Here is a 21,230-nt window from a genome sequence, read left to right on the forward strand (position 1 = left end):
AAAAAACAAGTCTGCTATCTCTCAGTCCCCTGTCTTATCCGTGTTAGCCCTTGTGGAAGACCCGGGGCCAGCTCATGCCAAGGCCTCAACTGAACATTGACAAATACATAGCCAAATTAGTCTGCCTCACCTGTTAAGTTTAGATGTTAAGTTTATAACAATGTGTTTAGTGATTAGATTTTATGAAATGCTTGTGGGATGCTGCATGTAGTAATCTCACTTATAACATCTGTGCCCCATGTTATAAGGTTAGACTGAGTGTTTCCAGTGTAAACCTCTGTAACCGTGTAACTCAACAAAGAGGAAAGAAGTGTTAACTAATATAAAATGCTGGCTTCCTACAGAAGGCGTTAGGATCTGCCCACAAGAAGGCCCACTGAAACCAAATGACCCATTGTGTTGCTCTACTCCATCAGCATTGTCCTCTGAACAACATATTGCCCGGGACATTGGTTTAATATAGATTAAGGACCATAGGCAGAGTTTATTTGACTCAGTCCCTATTGTGCCAGTCTGTCAGTCTCACCCTCATCTTCCATTTCTCTTTAACATTTCTTTTCCTCTCCCTGTTGAATGTTATCTTGTCTGGGATTAATAAAGATACAGCCCAAAGCTTATCTTTAGTCGGAATTATACTTATAATAAAAATAGTTTTCATCTGGGAAGAGAAAGGAATTAAAAAGTAGAGAAGAGAGGGTATATAAAGGAATGGGGAAGCGCTGATAGTTCATCTCAACCCCTAACCTGGAAGTGCAAATTCAGGGAGTTGGTTAATTAGTTGTCATTTAGATAATGTTCTGAAGATGCAAAAAGCAAGATAAGTGCAGGGAAGAGGAAGAATTCTAAGTAATGAGGTAGCAGTAGCTATTGTCGCTGTTCTAACTCTATGGTCCAACAAATTTGTTGGCCTCTTGTCTGAGACTGCTAAAAAGGGCACAATTAATTTCAGTTGTCATTATGGATTTGGTGATGTAGACACCTACCCATCAAGAACTACAACAGGACCAAATTTTTTCCTTGCTTAGACCCATTAAGCCTCCCTCCCCCTGACTTCTCTCGGATTATATTGATGTAACTAAGGATGGGATTCAGGCCAGAGCCTCATTTTCAAAAGTGATTATTTATTTAGGGTGCTAGAATTTCTGGATACCCTACCTGAGTCACTGTAAAGAGGTCTGATTTTCAGGGAGCAATGCTCATTGAGTTCCTAATAAATAAATTGAAGGTGTTTCAAGTTGGGCACCTGAAAAATCCAGGCTCTTAAAATCACCAGTCATCTTAGAAAATGTAGGCCCCAGGGATTGTACCCTGGCAGCTGAGCAAAATGTGGAACACACATATATATAGTGCCTGATCTTCGGAGACTGCTGATCACTTCGATGTTGTTGATTTCAGTTGGATATTTAGATGCCCGGCACTTCTGACAATTTAGCCCTATACTTACTGTTTGTTATTGCTATCACTATTAATGTTGAAAATAATGCCAATATCAATTGTTAATATTTGTTGAGTTCAGTGGGAGTTGAGGGTTCTCATAACCTGTAAGAAAATACCACTGATTTGAATGTAGAATTGCAATATATGTGAATGCAAATTCCGCATGGAACTGAACATACAATTTGTGTACAGTCTTGGTGTGCTGGAAAGAAATAGCTTAAGGGGGAAAACGGGGCAGAAGGAAGGGAGCTGAAGAAGTGACTAACTGATAAAACAAAACAAAACAAACATACCCCCACCCTGCCCCCACAGCAGGCTATAGGACATTGTGATTCAGATATTAATGGCATACAGACAGAGAAGATAAATAAAAACAAAAATTACTCTTGCTGGTAGGTTGCTTTGTAAAACTACTTTATTCTTAGAATTCAGAAAGATAATGCAAACGAACTCAGAAAGAGAGGGACACAAAGCAGGTTGCTCCTTAAAAAAGAGCAAAGAGTCCTGTGGCACCTTATATACTAACAGACGTACTGGAGCATGAGCTTTCGTGGGTGAATACCCACTTCGTCGGATGCAGGCATAACTCACCTCACCTCACTCTAAGCTGACTTTCTGCAGACCAACTGCTCTGAGGCCCAGATCACACACTCCCCTAAGCAGGGCCAGGAAACGATCCGTAAATGTAAAGTGATAGCTTACAGTTCAAATACAGTTTTAAACACACCACAGTGTAGGCTAGTAATATTTTTAACTGGGTCCAGCCTCCCATTTTTTAGGTAGGAGTAGATGCCCATAGATCCACCGTGGTAGCTAATTATTAGCACTTAGATGGCCACCACTGTTTCATTTGCACCACCAAATTAAGGAGGTACTTGTATAATTACTCACATTTATGCTCACAGTTAATTACAGGTACTAAAGAAGTAGGTTCATTTTTGTGGGGGGATTACTGTACCTACAGTAAAGGACTGGACCTTTTGAACTTTAGCTCCATACGCTTTGCATTGGTCAGAAAAAGAGGAGACATGGTTGAAATGTATAAAATTCTGAAGGGTCTAGAGAGATCAGAAAAGGTCCCTGCCCAATCTTTTCTTGAATACACTGACAGAAGCAGTTTCTATAGCTGCCTTTGTTTATCCCTTCCCCACATTAATTACCTTCTGTGGAGAGAGATATTTCTTAAACTCTCAGCTAGTACCTGGCTGGTTATTAGCTTTAACTGGGACTCTTTTGTTTTGTGCTTGTTGCTCTTCAGATCAGCTTCTTTGTCTTTGGGGTTGGGCTAAAACCACAGCTGCACCGACCACAGTGGCTTCTCTGAGGTAAAATAGTTAATTTGAGAAGGATTTGGTATCTCAGTGCAACATTTAGGATTCTGTTCTTATTAGTGTCAGAGTGGTTCTGTAGTGTGAAAGTCTGTGGAAAAATGTGGATTTTGGCTAACATTTTGGTGTCACTAGTGAATTAGGGAGCCCTGACTGTTGAGTGTCCAGTCTGAGACACCTTCAGGAGGCCTGGTTTTCAGAAAGCGCCAAGCATCCAATCTCTGAAAATCAGATGCTTTTAAAGGCGTGGGCAGTGGGGTGGGGGGCATGTGAGTTTGGACATCACCAAAAAGGAAGCACCCAAAATCACTGGCCCTTATCTCTGCAATTGATTTTGTTATTTAACAAACTAGATGGGATGCAAATGACGTTATTTTGTTTTTCATGCACGTTGGACCAGGGGTTACAGATAAGTTTGGACTCAGCATCCATCCTTCCAAACATGGTGAATTTTGCCTATTCTTGTTGATTGACCATCTCTTTAGAGGCCTGATCTAACACTTATTGAAATCACTGAAAAGACTCACTGACTTCAGTGGGCTTGTGATTGGGGTCTATAAAATTGCAATGTAGACATCTGGGCTTGGGCTGGAGCTGGCGCCCTGCGAGCCCGAGTCAGCTGACAAGGGCCAGACATGGGTGTTTTATTGCAGTGTAGACGTACCCAGAGCATCACAAGTTTAAAAAAAAGAGGTGGAAGAGATTGTTTCACATAAGTTAATATGTCAAGGGACCATTCACAGTGAAGTGACCAGTTAACTATTTATGTTAAGCAATCTCTTCCATCTTATTTTTACCTGTGATACTCGGAGTACATTTCCCATACCTGAAGAAGAGCATGTCTCTTTCACCAGCAGAAGTTGATCCAATAAAAGATATTACCTCAACCACCTTGTCTCTTTGATAGATAGATAGATAGATAGATAGATAGATAGATAGATAGATAGATAGATAGATAAGCAAGCACACTGGAGGACAGGATTCAAATTCAAAACAACCTTAACAAATTGGAGAATTGGTTTGAAATCAGCAAAATAAAATTCAGTAAAGACAAGTGCAAAATACTACTGGAGAATACGAAATGGAGAATAGCTGACTAGGTGGAAATACTGCTGAAAAGGATCTGGAGGTTAAATTGGATCACGCATTGAATATAAGTCAACAGTGTGATGTAGTTGCAAAAAAGGCATTTGGGACTATATTAACAGGTGTGTCATAGACATGGGAGATAATTGTCCTGTTCTACTCAACACTGATGAGGCCCTAGCACTATGTCCAGTTCTGAGCATTATATTTTTGGAAGGATGCAGACACATTGCAGAGAGTCCAAACACGAGCAACAAGAAGGATCAAAAGTTTAGAAAACCTGACCTGAAAGGAAACATTCAAAACCTTGAAAATAGAAGATTGCGGGGGAGACCTGATAATACTCCTCAATTGGTTTAAGAATCAATTATTCTCTGTGTCCACTGAAGGTAGGACAAGAAGTAATGGATTTATTCTGCAGCAAGGGAGATTTAGGGTAGATATTAGGAAAAACTTTCTAACTATAAGTGTGGTTAAGCTCTGGAGTAGGCTTCCAAGGGAGGCTGTGGAATCCTCACCGCTGGTGGTTTTTAAGAATAGGTTGGACAAACACCTCTCAGGGATGATCTATGTAGCGCAGGGGGATGAACTTGATGACCTCTCAAGCTCATTTTCCATCCTACATTTCTATGATTCGATGATAGATAGATAGATAGATAGATAGATAGATAGATAGATAGATAGATCCTTCTGTTGAATAGAAAGAAAGAAGAGACTCAGCATACAAACCCTAACTTCTAAAGGGGAAAAAAAAGGAGAACACTAGTGCTATGCTGAACATATTAGTGTGACATTTCCTTAGGAAGCAATCAAAGGAGGGGAAGGGTGGCAGTGTCATTAGCAGTCTAGATAAACCCTGGCTCTCTTTGAACATGCTTAATTCATTTCAGACCAATCTCCACTTTGTCTAGTAAGGTTTTAAAATAAATTTATATGTTTAATGCACTTATCAGAATAAATCTGTAGTAATCTCTTTGTATTCAGTACACAACCTTTTATAACCAGAAGATCAGGAGGTTGCTTCTAATTGCCTGGAGTACTCCTGGCATAAACCTAACCTTTCAAGTATACAGCTACCGCACTGACTAAGGTACAAATGCTTTCTAATGTCAGCAAATGTGTTGTCTGGTGTCCCACGTGCTATGTCAATTTATTTATATATATTTATTGGTGGGGGGGCATTAGTTTAAGCCATAGACACAAACTTTCACATTCAGACATGCACACCACAATCCCACGTAGATAGACAAACATACCAACACACATACCTCATCCATAGCATGGCACACCACCAGTAAATATATATCCCACTTTAGGGAGCTTGGACCAACACAGGCCATTTATTTTTTATCTTCCCATTAATTTTAATTACAGAATTCAAATATATTATGCTAGCTTTAAAATTTCATGTCCTGGATGCATGGTGAGAACTTTGCAAACGTGCATTTCCAACAACTCAGATCCCAACATCTGTATCTAAAAAGGAAGGGAGGAACTGGGCCCATATCCTACTCATATCTAAATTATTAATAGCTCTCCCTTGCCCTAGTTGGAAAATGATAGATTTTGAATATTCTCAATTGATAAGTATCAGAGGGGTAGCCGTGTTAGTCTGGATCTGTAAAAGCAGCAAAGAGTCTTGTGGCACCTTATAGACTAACAGACGTTTTGGAGCATGTGCTTTCGTGGGTGAATACCCACTTCCGCATCCGACACAGTGGGTATTCACCCACAAAAGCTCATGCTCCAAAATGTCTGTTAGTCTATAAGGTGCCACAAGACTCTTTGCTGCTTCAATTGATAAGGATTTTTTTTACTACTAATACCCACTGTTTCATAGATTTAGAAGTCTATACCCATTTCTGATATTGAATGAAGGCATTATTTACATACGTGTATATTTGTAGATGAATTCTTATTAGAAGGTGAAAAATGTGTTGTTTGTTGTCACATACCCAGATGTGCATACCCAGAAAGGTTCACACACACATACACAGATGTGCATGCCCCAAAATGCACAGATACACACTAAATGCACGCAGATATGTATATCCAGAAATGTGCACACACTCGAATGCACATGCATACACACAAACACACATAAATACACATGCACACATGCAGATGTTCAGACACACAAATGCATAATCATGCTAATTCACTCATGCACACGCACACACACATGCATATATACACAAAAGCACAAATGCACTTTCCTAAGCACCCCTTCTTGTTACATGGGCTTTAATAACACAAACAGAAAATGCAAATTCATACATACCCTTAATCACACAGACTAAGGGCCTAATTTGCATACTCTTCATAATTCAATTTAACTTTTTTTGTCAAGAGTTGTGAATGCTTCGTGTTTGCTTTAATCAGAATGTTGACATTTACACTGAAGCCAATTTCTCTTTTTCTAGTCCGTGTTTTGTTTAACCACGACAAGTGACAGCAAACTGGAGAGAACAGACTTTTTAAATTGGCTCTTTGCCCAGAATGCATCATTTCTCTTGTAGCTATTCACCCCCCCACACACACACACACATCCTCCCTGTTATGCATTGCAAGAGAAAATATGAAAACATACTTTGTGAACACAGGACTGAGGTGTTAGTGCTTTTAGATAAAGATTTGTGTTGTATTTTAAAACTAGATTGCGGTACAGTTTCAAGCTATTAGCAGGAACCTATTACACCATCGCTTTGGGTCCTTGGAGAGATGTGCTTAGTGTATTTCAGTAATTCAAGGCAAATAGAAAACCTGCATGTGAAAATATTTAATGGCAAAGGCACCAACTGCTCAAGGCTGCTGGAAGAAGTAAGCAAGCATGGATTAGATTCTGTTAACTCTTTCCTTGAGTTCCTGCCCTTATTCAGTTCTACCACAGCTCCTGTCCTCCCTTTGTCCTAGACTATGGCCTCGACTCTGTGAGTTCATAGTGCTGTGAAGTGTTATATCTCATTGACATCACTGGGGTTCCACAAAGGAAAACTTTCCGCCCACGAGCATGAAGCTGAAAGATCAGGGGTTGTAACAAGAACTCTTAGCATTCAGACATCTCATGGTACTTCCCATAAGAGGGATCAGCCATTATTGCGTGGGTCACTGAGAGGTTACACAAATGGAATTTATTGAACTTATGAATGGAATGGAAACTTGTGGAACCCAAGACTCCGGACTCCAACTCCAATGTCCTGTCTACAGCCTCAGGCATTTCCAATTTATAACTCTGTACAAGCACTCAGAAAGAGCAGGTGCCCATTCCAGTGAGCTTACAGATCCTGGTCACCTTACATAGATCATCTCTTGGGCATCAGTGAGAGTAAAGTAGTGCAGGATGTAGCTCCGGATTCTGAATCCTTTATTTAACAAGGTAAAACTTCCCCTTGAGTTGACAGCCAGGACCACTTATTAGCTCCCAGTAAAGCTGTATTTTGAGGGCCTAAGAATTGCATAAGCCTTGTGCTGGGGTGAATTTCAATCACAATTAGGCCCACAGGAGTGAACCAGATTGCTCATGTTAATAAGAACTGTTTATGTGAGTAACGTCTCTAGGAATGGCCCCTACTTTAGAGCTAGGCAACTAGCTCGGGCAATACCATGAAGGAGATCCACTTTGGAAAACTGTAGAGAACATCATAAATCCATCACACAATCAATATTTCCCCTGCTGTATATGTAAATGGGAGTCCAAAGATGTCACTTACATAGCACTTAGACAACAAATATGGGACATTTGAGATGGTAGAGAAAAGGGATGAGATAACAACATGGAATTGTCTCTATAATATGCCTAAACAATTGATGGAAGAGTTCTCAGTGCTGTGAGCATCAGTTTCCATCTACTGTGGGTATAAAAGGCATTGAACATATATAGCCCCGTGCATCATAATAGTCTGTGTGTCAGATGTATCCATTTTATCTGAATAAAAATATTTGGTTTAAAAATATACATATGTTTTTTTGTTAAAAAGACTGCTTATTGAAATTTTATATAATAAATGTTACTCATAAAGAGATAATGTTGCTGACAGATTGTGCCTATGCTGGTAGAAAAACAGAATAGGGAAAACATGTTGTATGTTAATCAAAGGAAGCATCTGAAACAGAAATAAATTAATATAACAACAAAATAAACAAGAAATAACATTAACTACAACTCAAGATCAAGGTACCAAAGTGATGTCCCTTACATTAACTAAGGAGAGTTCATGGGAATTATGCAATATCTATCCACATTTAAGACACATCCATCTCCATGCTATCTAGGGTCGCCCATTTTGATTGGACGTATTCCTGGAGGTTTCATCACATGACATAATCTTTAATTAAAGATTCATCCTTAATAACTGGAGACTACAGGGCAGTCCTGGAGGGTTGGCAACCCTAATGCTATCTACAGTATAGTTACAAGTCTCTTCTAGGTCAGGATTTTGGGAGAACATAGGCAGCACAGAGAAAGTCTAAATAGCTTAGAAGTTAAGTGTTTTTCTGCATCCTGTAGCCTTGGAACAGAATTGTACAAATGTGTCCTATGGAATGCATGCTGCTGTTGGTTGGTTATATGAATTGCCCAATCACGGAAGATAAACGATACCATGTGATTCATGTAATTAAACATCACAGCATACATTCATAACAAACTGCTCATGAGTAATCTGCAGACCAAGAATTATTCACTGGAGAAATTTTGTGAGTAACTTTGAAGGACAAACAATAAGTAAGGGCATTTTGCAGTCTGATCACAGTCGACAAAGGGGGAAAAAAACAAGGTAACATTTGTCAGATAAACTCTTTGGTTTCAGAGAGAGAGAAGTCCCATACTTTAGAAAATGGCTCTGTTTTATTATTCTGTTTGTACCCAAGAATGCACTGTCTGGCCAAGACTGAAAGGGTTTGGGGAGAGGGTGAACATAAGCCAGGAACCTCAGAGTGACAACTGGCAAGAGGCACAGAGAGGGTTCACAGGAATTGCTTGAGACTAGTATTTACATTCTAGCTCACCCAAAGAGTATCATGTGAGATCTCTAATAATAGCCAGTGTCTCTGTGATTATCAATATGGTTGTGAAATGTATATACATATACTATGTAAGGAGCTATGATCATATGCTGAAAATACGTTCTTAAAGTCTGTGTCTAGGCACTGGTCACCAGCAAAGGTAGGAAATCCCCCTCCCCTCCTGCCTTGGTCAAGCTGAGACTTGCTTTTAACAGCTTGCTGACTAGGCTGTCTTTAACAATAAGCCATAGTGGTTTCAGGCACTTTACTGGTTTTCCAAAGTCTCCCCGTACAGCTTGACTGAAAATGCTGAAGAGAACTTTGGGTGAGATAAACTTCTGTAACCAGGAAGTTAACCGGTTACTTAAGTTTAGTCTCTAGAAAGCATGTTATGCTTTTATTTTATAAGTAACCATTTGTTTCCAGTATTCTTGCTCACTAACACTTACATTTCTGTGCCTTGCTAATAAACATATTCTTGTTTTCACTGTAAATATATCTCAGTGCTGTAGTATTAAACAAAAGGATGGCTCTGAGAGAGTAGTGCTTGTGCTGCCGGAAGTTGTTGATTTCAGGGAACTGATCCAGAGCAGGCGTAGGCTAGACTGCTTCTAGCTAAAGATGGGTGATAGTGAGGTGACTAACAACATTCTGTGGGTGTCGAGTGGTCACAGTGAGTATGTAATCAGAGATGCAGACCTCATGATGAGAATAATATTATTTGTCTATTGCAGCAGCACCCAGGAGCTCCAGTCATGGCCAGGACAGCATTGTGCTAGGTGCTGTACAAACACAGAACAAAAAGATAGCCCCTGCCCCAAAGAGTTTACAGTATAAATATAACACAAGAAGTAACACATGGATACAGACTGATTGGAAACTACAAGGAAACAATAAGACACCATTGGTTAGCATGCTGGGCACTCCTCACACCAGCTGCCTAGCCATTAAAGAAGAGATTTATGGATGTTTGAAAATGAGAAAGCTTAGTTTTGTAATTAACATGGCTGGCATTGACTAAGAGGGTAGCCCTTCAACAGGAAAAAGAGAGATACGGAAGGGGATCTGTACAATGTGTCCCATCTCAAAGCTTGTTAAAGACAGAAAAGACAATCATTCATTTTTATTATTTGTATTATTGTAGTGTCTAGAGTCTCAGCTGAGATCAGTGCCGGATTGTGCTAAATACTGTACAAAGTCATGTTACTCATATTTTGAGATTCCAGCAGTTTAATTTCTGGCACTAAAGTGGAAATAACTAAAACCCTGAAAGGTGCACATGGTATTTGCAGGCTGTAGTTCCAGACCCGGGATTCACCTACTAATAGCTGAAACCTGATTGTCAGAGACTCTGAGTAGAACTGGTCAAAATTGTATTTTATCTTCAAAAAAAAAGTTTTTGTTTTTTTTATGTTGACATTTTTCTTGGAATTTTTGGATTTTTGTTGAATAACTAAAATGTTTGTTTTCTATTTTTGACCAAAATAAATAAATAAATAAGTGAACATCTTTTGGGTTTAGTTGTCAAAAAAGATTTAAAAAAATAAACACATTTTTCTTTTTTGACAACCTCCTGAATTTTTTGGAGGAAAAATAAACATTTTTGTGAGAAAATTTCATTTGAACCATGAAGTGATTTTTGTGCAAAAAATGGCTATTTTGACCATCTCAAATTGCGAGCACACACAGATTTCATTTACATCAGATTGAGTATGTGAGGGGGTTGTAATTTTGATGAGTAAAAACAATGACAACAACAACAATCCATTTTGGATCAGCCTGAATAATTTATTTATTTTTTTTTCATTTCAGATCCTGAAACAAAAACAATTATTTGCTTGACTATAGTGCAAGTACAAACAACATTTTTAGATGGCAAAGTATGCGAAAATATGGAAAATATGCAAGTGTTGGTTGTCCAGTCGGGTCTAGAGGCAGGCAAACAGGGCGGTCATCACAACTGCTGCCTTCCAGGGGGCAGTATACTCAGATGCCACTTGGCTTTATTTTTCTTTGCTCAACTCTGATTATCAGGCCTCTTTAGCATTTGTATTTTATTGATTGAGTGATTGTTCCACTGATTGGCCTGCTGTTTTGTTTTATTTATTTTAATGGCTTGGCCATTCGGAGTGGGAGGAGTCACTAACAATGTTATCCATCCTGGCTGGCAAAAGAGCTAAGGCTGCTCCTGGCAGGGGTGGAGGTTATATTATTTACAGCCGGTTTAGCCCTGTATGATGATCTCCTAAAGCCAACTAAAAATGAGTTGAGGAAAGAGAGAGAGAGAGTGTAGAATGTCCATGGTAATAAATGGATAAAGTTATAAAAAAACTTTTCATTATTCTAATAAGTAAGGAGGGGGGGGGGAGAGAGTGGGAGTTCAACCTGAACTTTGGTTTAAATAAAATAAAATCAGCTCCTCTTTACAATGGAGGCTTATTATGTGCCTTCCATAATGGCCACATAGTTCATGAAAGCATGTTTGAAAGGGAATGAAGGGGACTATAACAATGCAGAGCAGCTGAGCAATATATTACAATTCCTTGAGTGAATGATTTCATGATACCTAATAGCAGGACGCTTGCAATAGTACAAGATTATCCTCTGATAATTCTTCAATTCTGACTGTGGTTGCCTGATAATCCTGCAAGCTCCTAATCTGCAGGATCTGAATCCATAAAGAATGACAAAAAAAAAACCTTTACAATCAATTATAGTTACCGCAATGGAGCCATTAGCGAGTAGGTGAAACAAATATGACCTTTTCAACTTCAAAGTCGTGGCAGAAGGTGGGGGAAAAAACCTGAGTCTTCTTGGAATCTAAAATAATTCTGAGGTACTTTTTAATCAAACTTTTGTTGCCTTTCAGATTCAGAAAGTGGTTTTCTTTTTCTGGGTTTTAATTTGTTTTTTTTTTTCTTCAGCTAAGCTCCCTGCCTGCAACTAGAACCTGTTCATGTAATTGAAAGATGGATGAACCAAATAAAAAAAAATTCTCTCCTTTCTAAACCCCACCCTGAAACAAAATTGTCCACACTTCTCCAAATTCTAAACCAATCTTACAAACCTTTCCTTACCTGGGTAAGAGTTTGGTCCCAATTAGTTTTTATTCATTAATTATTACTGTTTTCAGTTTCATTCCCGACTGGGGGACTGCATTTTTTCTCCGTGATCGTAGAAGTTGCTCATGTAAGAACCAGGGACACCCTGAGGAACTGATGCTGTGAAGAACTTACACCAGGAATTTATTTATTAATTTGATTTCCATGGAACTTTGCTAAGAAGCATCTGCAGCTTTGGCCTCTAATGGTGAAAATGGTGAGAAGGGCCAGTAAAAGGCCCCGTCAGCCAGGTAAACCCATAGTGGCAGTGAGAGGATCGCAGGCACACACAGCACTATCAAGAGGGGTTTCTGCTCATCTGGCATGGAAGGCTATGAAAAGAGTATTCTGGGGGAAGGCCAAATAATCTGTGTTTGTGTAGATTCAGTGGCCTCACTTGCTCATGCAACTAGTACAGTGGGGCAGCCTGGCTCACTGGGTCTGGGTTGGACTAGTAAATTTCACCTCCTCTGTTTCTCTACACTTCCCCTGCATAGGACTTGATCTTGCAAGGCGCTGATCACCCCTGCAAGGTGTCAGGTGTCTTTATCTCCCAATGACTTCAGAAGGAGTCAAGGGTGGTCAGAGCTTCCTAAAGACAAGGGCTTCAGAAGAATAAACACAATCTGAACAGCAAGAATATGGAAAATGGATTTTGTTCATCTATTTGTTGATTAGTTGTTTTCTTTAATGACTTTACCTGATATTACACCCATAAATACTGTAATATATTTTGCTATTGTAACAGGGCCATCCATCTTAGGTGCCTTTATGGTCCCCATCACCACAGTGTCTGAGCAACTCATCATCTTTTGAAGTGTTTATTAAACATCCCACTTCCAAGATTATGCCCCTGTTATACATAGGAAACTGAGGCACAGAAAGGATAAGTGACTCCCCAGGATCACACAGGAAGCTCGTGGCAAAGTAGAGAATTGAACACAAGTCTTTGAAGTCCCAGCCCTAATTGCTTCCTCTCTTAATAACGGAACTACATCAACCTACACCAGTTTAGAACCCGGTTCATAAATCACTACAAAACCTTATTTTAGCCCTTGGCTATCAAATTAAGAATTTGGCTTTTTATTCTCACCTCTATGAACTGTGAATAGCAAAATGTGAATTAGTAGGGTTTGATTGTCTTAATATTGCTATCACTTCACTACCGCAAAGAGCCCTTGATTACTGTGGCTTGCCAGAGAGATGCACACCAAAAAGATAGTGGGCCTTCCATCACAACACAAACCATTTATTTGATTTGTATTCTGGCTGAGAACAGACAAGAAACTGGTGCTGGAGGGAAAAGGACAAAGATGGAATCAAAGCTAGCCCTTGGCCGGCTCACTGTCAAGATGAGATTATCGTGCTGTCTACAAGAAAAGCCCTTCAAATGAACAATAATTTAAGTGCATCCCTCCTTGAGGTCACCTTGGCAAAGAGAAGTACTTCACTTTAAGAAGAACCAGACATCAAAGGACACTCATTAGAACATGTGATTCTTGATGGCTAATTTAAGTGTCAAGTTTAAGCCAAGTGTTCGAAACAGAAGGGTCTTGTCAACATAACATTTGTCACCAGCTGCAACAAACCTGGGGCTGTGCTTTCTGACAGCTGCTGCAAAATGTTTGTGGGTGATGGAGAGATTACTGTTGTTCACCAAGAGGTCCCATTCTTCAGCCTGACCTTGACAGCACCTGTTGGTTAGGTTTACTGTTAAGAGGAACCTACACAAGAGAGAGGACAAAATTATTGTGCCACTTCGCAGGAGCCCTGCGAAGATATGCTTAGCACCAGGGGAAAACTCAACTGAATTTAATTTTGATGCAGAGGTGGAGAGGTTTTTCCAGCCTCCATTCCTAGCACCTATGTCACTTGCTCTTCTGTTTTGCTAAGGAGGGATTAAATGGCTCCTTCTTCCTGATGGCTAGTCAAAAATGCCAATTTTTTTAAATGTTTTTTTCCTCTCCAAAAATATCCTGTGAAAAATTTTCAGTTTTTTTTAAAAACAAGATTAGAGAAGTTTTCAATTTTCAAAAAAGTGGGTTGGAGGGGGGAATATCAGTTTCCAGTAAAAAAAAAATACTGGGAAAAAATGGTTTTCAACAACAACAAAATAAATAAATAACCAGGAAAGTTTCTACCAAAATGAAATTTTTCTTTCAAAATTTAAAGCCATTTATATATAGATAGATTAGATTATGTATATAGAGATATATTTATTCTATGTATATATATACAGAGAGAGAGAGAGAGAGAAATTTGAACCAGAGCTACTCTACATCTCACCACGACCACTTCATGGTCATCACTACAAGGTGATTTTCACTAATCCATTTCATGCTACCAAAACCACAACTTGTAAAACTTTAGGAGTGAGGGGCCTGGTCCAAAGCCAACTGAAGACACAATAATGACTCCCATTGACCAATAGATGTTGGATCTGTCTCTAAATGCCATGAAGGACATAGGGAAACAGGCATCCACCTCCCCAGCAGTGGGTATTTATGGGACACTGCCAGCTCTCTTTTTGGGAGTTTGGACTCAATGAGAACTAACAACTGAGAGATTAATATTCTGATAGGAATAGAAATGTTTCCTTAGTTTTTATTTTATTTTATTTTATTTAACTATACTGATAACAGTTGTGCTGGTTTGTTTAAGACAGACTTTTCCCTGCAGTGTTCTGACACAATTGAATCTGCCATGTGAGAATCAGGAAGTGAAACAAACTATAGCCAGTGGGCAAAATTCACATTGCAATTTGCACCAATAAAGATAGCTGGGACTTCACTCCCGGGGAGGATGTGTGTAGTTTCCAATACTGCTCTGTCTTAGAGTTCCTGCCAGGGAAGTATTCCACTCAGGGCTCCGTTGACCTGGTTCAAAGCCTATTGAAGTCAATGGAAAGACTCCCACTGTTTTCTATGGGCTTTGGATCAGGGCCCATAATGAGATGTCCTGAGTTAGGGCATATCCTATCTGCCTTGTGGACACTCTGTCCCAAGCAATCACTGCCACTTCAGGGGTTGGTTGGTTGCACAACCTCCAGTGGAAAGGAAGATTGGGGCATCTTGCACCATAACAGCACCCTTCCTGGAGGACTTTCAGCTGGCAGATGTTTTTTCCCAATGTCTGTGCTGTCAGAAGTTAGCACATAATTTAGAATGAAACTGGCCCAGTGAGTGAAACTGACCGGTTTACTTACTGTCCAATGTGTGTGAACACCACCAATAATGAAGATAATAATCTAAGATGTCATTATTAATAACAAAGGTGAGGGCATTGAGGAGTTGAATGTTTTATGAGAGTTTTAAAGTACAAAAAGAATCATGTGAAATTTATTTGTATCTCAGATTTATTGGACTAGGAACACCCATCACTCTGAGAACCCTTGATTGATCTGAAACTCTCCTGCTCAGTGTAGCGAATAAAAACAACCCACATATTTAGAGGCCAACAAAGCAGCCCATTGAGTATAGTATTTTTCCCACCAAAAAAACCACCAAGAACGAAAACAAAAAACAAAACAAAAAACGAGCAAACAAAAGAAAACCAACCTTCAACACACCCACTACCCAACCAAAAACAAACCACTGAGCAAGGAAGTAAAAAATTATCCCAGAGCATGAAGATAAATTAGATGCAGAAATCCCAAACCAAAATAGTCAGAGTCAGTCTTGTAAAAAGGGAAGGTTTTCTAAGCGATATATTTAAAAGTCACATTGGTGGGGTGACTCCTAGTGCAGATGTGTAAAGAGCTAAATTCAGCAGCATGTCAGCTGAATTAGAGGGGAGGAAAGCTAAAAAAAACCCACCAACATAGAAGCGGAAAGGCAAAGTGCTTGAACAGGAAGGAAAGTCTGAAGTACTGAGCTGAAAAATCTCTAGCAAATTCATATTGCTTTGAAGTAAAAAGCAATAAATCCCAGGATTTAAAAAAAAAAAAAAGATAATGCCACTAGTGCCAATAAAATTTACAAACTCAAATGAAGGATTTTTCTAATGCCCCCTCCCCTGCCGTCCCTGGGCATCCTACAATAAACTCATATAAAGTTCATTTCTCAAATACAGGGAAAGTGGCTCTATTTATCACACTCACTTTGGAAAAGTCAGTTTCAGAAGCTACAGTTGATGCCTCTGATAACACTGCTCTACAGCCAAAATGCTTCTGAAATAAATGTGTTCAAACTTTACTAATTCTGGGTCACTGAGAACGAAAATGATGCTTAAAATTGTTGATTAGCTCTAGTTTTCAAGATATGCTATTGGGTCAGTATATACGACCCTTGACTTGGGAATAGCGGAGGATAAGTGAGTTATAAAGGGAAGGGATCTCAATTTAAACCAGAAATGACTAAAATACATCTTTGACTGGATCTATGAATAAATCTATGACTGGGTTTGGACAGTACTTGCTTTTTAGGCAAAACAATGAATGATGCAATCTGAAGCTGGTATTGCGTCATGTTATTCCTAGAAGTCATGGATGATGCAATCATAACGAAGCTTACATCACTCTGCTGAACAAATTGCCCTATATCAGCTCTAGAAATCATACAGTGTCATGCTCTCTTATTTGTCAGTGTTTGATTTTGCAAAGGGACACATTTCTGTTTAGCCAAAGTGAGCGGAGATGCCTCGTACTTGTGTGAACAGTGCAGATAACTTCTGCTATGTTTGTGGTGAAGTGACTTTTGCATCACAAAAGCGCAGTATAACCACTATGGTTAAGAAAGCCTATCACCTTTATTTTGGCTGCAAAATTGGAGATCAGGACAAGAGGTGGGCCCCACACATATGCTGCAACACTTGTGCAACAAATCTTCGCCAGTGGTTGAACAGGAAAAGGAAATCTATGCCTTTTGCAGTGCCAATGATTTGGAGAGAGCCAACAGATCATACCAGCAATTGTTACTTCTGCATGGTGCCTCCAGTTGGGAAAGGTGTGTCAAAGAAGAAAAAGTGGACTGTGCATTATCCAAACATTCCATCAGCTATACGCCCAGTACCCCACGGAGAAGGACTGCTGGTTCCTGATGCACCAGAATCATTCTCACTTGAGTCAGACGAGGAAGAGGAAGAGGATGAAACTTCTGGTCCTGAACCATCAATGTCACAGGACCCACATTTTCTCCCATCCTCCTCCTCTAAACCACACCTCATAACACAAGGTGAACTGAATGACCTTGTCAGGGATTTGGAACTACCCAAGAGTAAGGCAGAGCTGTTGGGCTCCAGACTACAGCAGTGGAATCTCCTGGCAGGTGATGTTAGGGTTTCCATGTTCCGTGACCATCAAAAGGATCTTGTCCCATTCTTCTTCATGGAAGGTGATCTTGTAGCCTGCAACAACATCGATGGTGTGATGGCAGCCCTCAACATCGTTCACGATCCAGATGAGTGGAGACTGTTCATTGATTCATCGAAGACGAGTCTTAAAGCTGTTTTACTGCATAATGGCAATGTTTTGCCATCAATTCCAGTTGGTCATGCAGGCCATATGAAGGAAACCTATGACAACATGAAACAACTTTTGAGGTGCATAAACTATGACCAACATCAGTGGCAGCTTTGTGGCGATTTGAAGGTTGTTGCTCTCTTGCTTGGTCTGCAGACTGGATACACAAAGTACTGCTGGTTTCTCTGCGAATGGGATAGTCGTGCAAGAGATTCCCACTACATCAAGAAAGACTGGCCACTCCGACAGTAATTGGAGCCTGGGAGGAAAAGTGTTCAGCATCCACCACTTGTTGAATCAAGGAAGATTTTGTTACCACCCTTATACATCAAGCTGGGTCTGATGAAGAACTTTGTCAAGGCCATTGACAAAACACAAGCAGCTTTCAAGTACCTCCGTAGAAAATTTCCAAGGTTAAGTGAAGCTAAGATAAAGGAAGGTGTCTTTGTTGGTCCTCAGATTTGTGAACTTCTTCGAGATGAAGCATTTGACCCTGCACTGCGTGGCAAGGAAAAGACGGCATGGAAAGCCTTCCAGTTAGTTGCAATAAATTTTCTCGGAAACAATAAGGCAGATAACTACAGGTTGTTGGTGGAAAACCTCCTCAAGGCATACAAAAGCCTTGGTTGCAACATGTCACTAAAGATACATTTTTTGCACTCTCATGTAGATTTTTTTCCACTGAACTGCGGAGCAGTGAGCGACGAGCACGGCGAGCGATTTCACCAGGACATTGCAACAATGGAGAAACGCTATCAGGGCAAATGGAGCCCATCAATGCTTGCAGACTATTGCTGGACAGTGACAAGAGATGCTCCATTTATTGAATACAAGAGACAAGCCAAGAAGCGCCGAGTAGACACTGAATAGGACTAAAGTATGTACATAATAGTTTTTTGCCATTTGTTTCATAATAAATTTTATTTATATAACCCTTTTGCTGATTTTTAAAGTGTTACATAAACAGGACAGGTGAAATATCATGTAAAGCAACCATAAACACATGAAAAGACCTAGGTTTACAATTTATGATTAAAACTCTACTATCTACACAATATACATAGACATAAAATGTAAAAACTTAAATAACTTAGAAACAGTAGCCAATCAGTTGTTTTAATTGTCATATTTGAATTAAGCACATCAAAATACATAATAAATAGCACATTTTATCTCTGAAGCAGATGACTTCTCAAAAATTGTAGACCAGTGTAATGTTACACCGTATCTTACTAGCTCAAGGTTAACCTGAGGCCCACAGTAATGTATTTTACAGACATAGGACATCCCAGGGATGAATAAACTGTTGATGATGATGATGATGAACTGGACCAAACCTTCACCCAAATGTTTTAGATCAAAAAGCATTTGGATAATTTCTCCCCACCCTGCTTTTCTTGTATACTGGTAACATCACACTTCCTACTTCTAGAGAGTAAGAGACAGGACTGGAAGTGTCAAAATATCATGAGAACAGATTTTGCACAATGGGCCTTGTATTTCACAATTAAACCATTTTCTTGATAACAATGTATAAATACCTTCATGGGAAAAAATTACCAAGTATCAAAGAACAATGTAATCTCGAAGAGAAAGGCATAACAAGAACCAATGCTGGAAACGGAAGCCAGACAAATTCAAATAAGCAATAAGGCACGCATTTTTAATAGTGCGGGTGATGAACCACTGCAAAAAACTACCAAAGGAAGTGATGGATTCTCCAGACTAAGACTGGATACCTTTCTGGAAAGTGTGCTTTAGTCAAACACAAGTTATTGGGCTCAATACAAGGGGAATTGGTTGAAATTGTGTGGCCTGTGCTATACAGGAGGTCAGACTAGATAAACTAATATCCCGTTCTGGCCTTAAAATCTATAAATCGGTGAGTGTCTCTTATTTATTATTGAAAATTGCTTTGTGACGTCTTGCTGAGGAAGTATGTGGTATATAACTCCCAAATCGCTTGTATTTATACCAATAATGGCTGAGGATTGTGTGGAAATGTGGTAGCGAATGAACAGGGAACTAAATTAGTAGAAGAAGATACATGCTGGTAAATAGACTTGGTTTGAGTGACTGGGATAGATCAAGGAACCAGGGCTTTATTTATTTTAATAATGAAAATAATAAAAAAAATAATGTCACATTGCCTCTTTCCAATGCTCCTTTGTCCCTCTGTTATCTATTTTGTGCCTGATCCAACTTCCCTTGATATCAGTGAAAGATCTTCACTGCTTTGATAGGAATTGGACTGGACACTTTAGTTGTCCAAAGTATGACTCTTTTACTATAGGGAATAATAAGCACATTGCCTGATGGGAAATCTTTGCAGGATTTGGCCTTTGGGTCTGAGGGAATGAGCATGCAAAGGAATTAGCCAGGCAGACCCTTAAACTGAAGAAGAGTTTCACTAAAGTCAGTGGGATTCCACACATAGGTCTGAGGACCCAGGCAAACTCGCACCCCAATGGGAGTCTTTCTATTGGTTTCAATAGGCTTTGAATCAGGCCTTAATTGTCTGCCTGAGTAGAATTTTTTTTTCAGGATGAATATTTACGGCTGTACAGTAGTTAGACAAGTTGGGTGACATATTATCTTTTATTGGACCAATTTATGTTGGTGAAAGAGACAAGATTTTGAACTACATGGATCTCTTCCTCAGGTCTGGGACAGGTACTCAGAGGGCTTGGCTACACTTGCAAGTTGCAGCGCTGGTAGAGGCTTTCCAGCGCTGCAATTACACCCTGTCCACACTTGCAGCAGGCACAGCCAACCAGCTCCTGGCTGGCTGCGCTGCAGGCACACACCCAGGTCTGGGTTGGGGGGTAAGGTTGCAGGCGCTGGTTCTGGTCATCAGTGTGGGTGTGCACCACACCACACCACGCTGTATTGGCCTCCAGGGAATATAAGAAGTATCCCAGAATGCTTTAACTAAATTATTTTTTTGTTTTGTTTTGTCTCTTCTTGTTGTGTTGTTGTCTTCTGGGAGCTCACTCTTCGAGCTGCTCAAATAGCTCTGTTGTCTGTTGTTTGTCTGTAACTACTGTCAACAATGAAATGAAATGAACCCCTGCAGGTTGAGAGTGTTTGAGCTTTTGAGAGAAGGGGGAGGGGGAGGGGGGAGGGGAAAGGGGTTATGTTGGATAGTTGTTTGGGTTAGTTAAAAGGGGGTGGGAAAATTTTCTGATTTTTTTCTTTTCTCCCTCAAAAATCCTCCTCTCTCTCCCCCCCCCCCCTCCCACCCCCCCCCCCCCCCCCCTTTGCTGCCACTTGAATGCTGGGATAGCTGCCCATAATTCATCATCCCCAGCAGCGCTGCAAATGCTGCAATGTGCACACACACGCTGCGCTGGGCTGTGTGCCACACACACACCTGGCCGCTGGCAGCTGCTGGACCAGCACTGCAAACTACCAGTGCTGAGTGCTGCAGATTTGTAAGTGTAGCCATACCCAGAGTGTCACAGATAAAAACAAGGTAGAACAGTAGCATAACTAGTTAATGCCTATTGTAAGAGAGTATTCAAAGTGAAGCAGCCAGTTAACTCCTCTGCAGTCATAAGACAAAAAATGTGGGAAGAGGTTTGCGGGTTACAAATTGTTGTAATAATCCATAAATCCAGTGACTTAATTAAGTCCATGATTTTTAGTGCCTAGCAAAGTTATGAATTTCAGTTCCAAGGCTCACCTTTTGAAGATGTTGTACAGTTTTCCTTGAGGATGAGAATGGTTTGATCGTTTTGTGAAAACTGTTCACTCAATGATGATATGGTGCTTTTGTCTTTTATCATTTTTCTGTGTGAGTTCATTCAAAAGCCT

This window comes from Mauremys reevesii, linkage group 6 (assembly GCF_016161935.1).
Source record: "Mauremys reevesii isolate NIE-2019 linkage group 6, ASM1616193v1, whole genome shotgun sequence".
NCBI lineage: Eukaryota > Metazoa > Chordata > Testudines > Geoemydidae > Mauremys > Mauremys reevesii.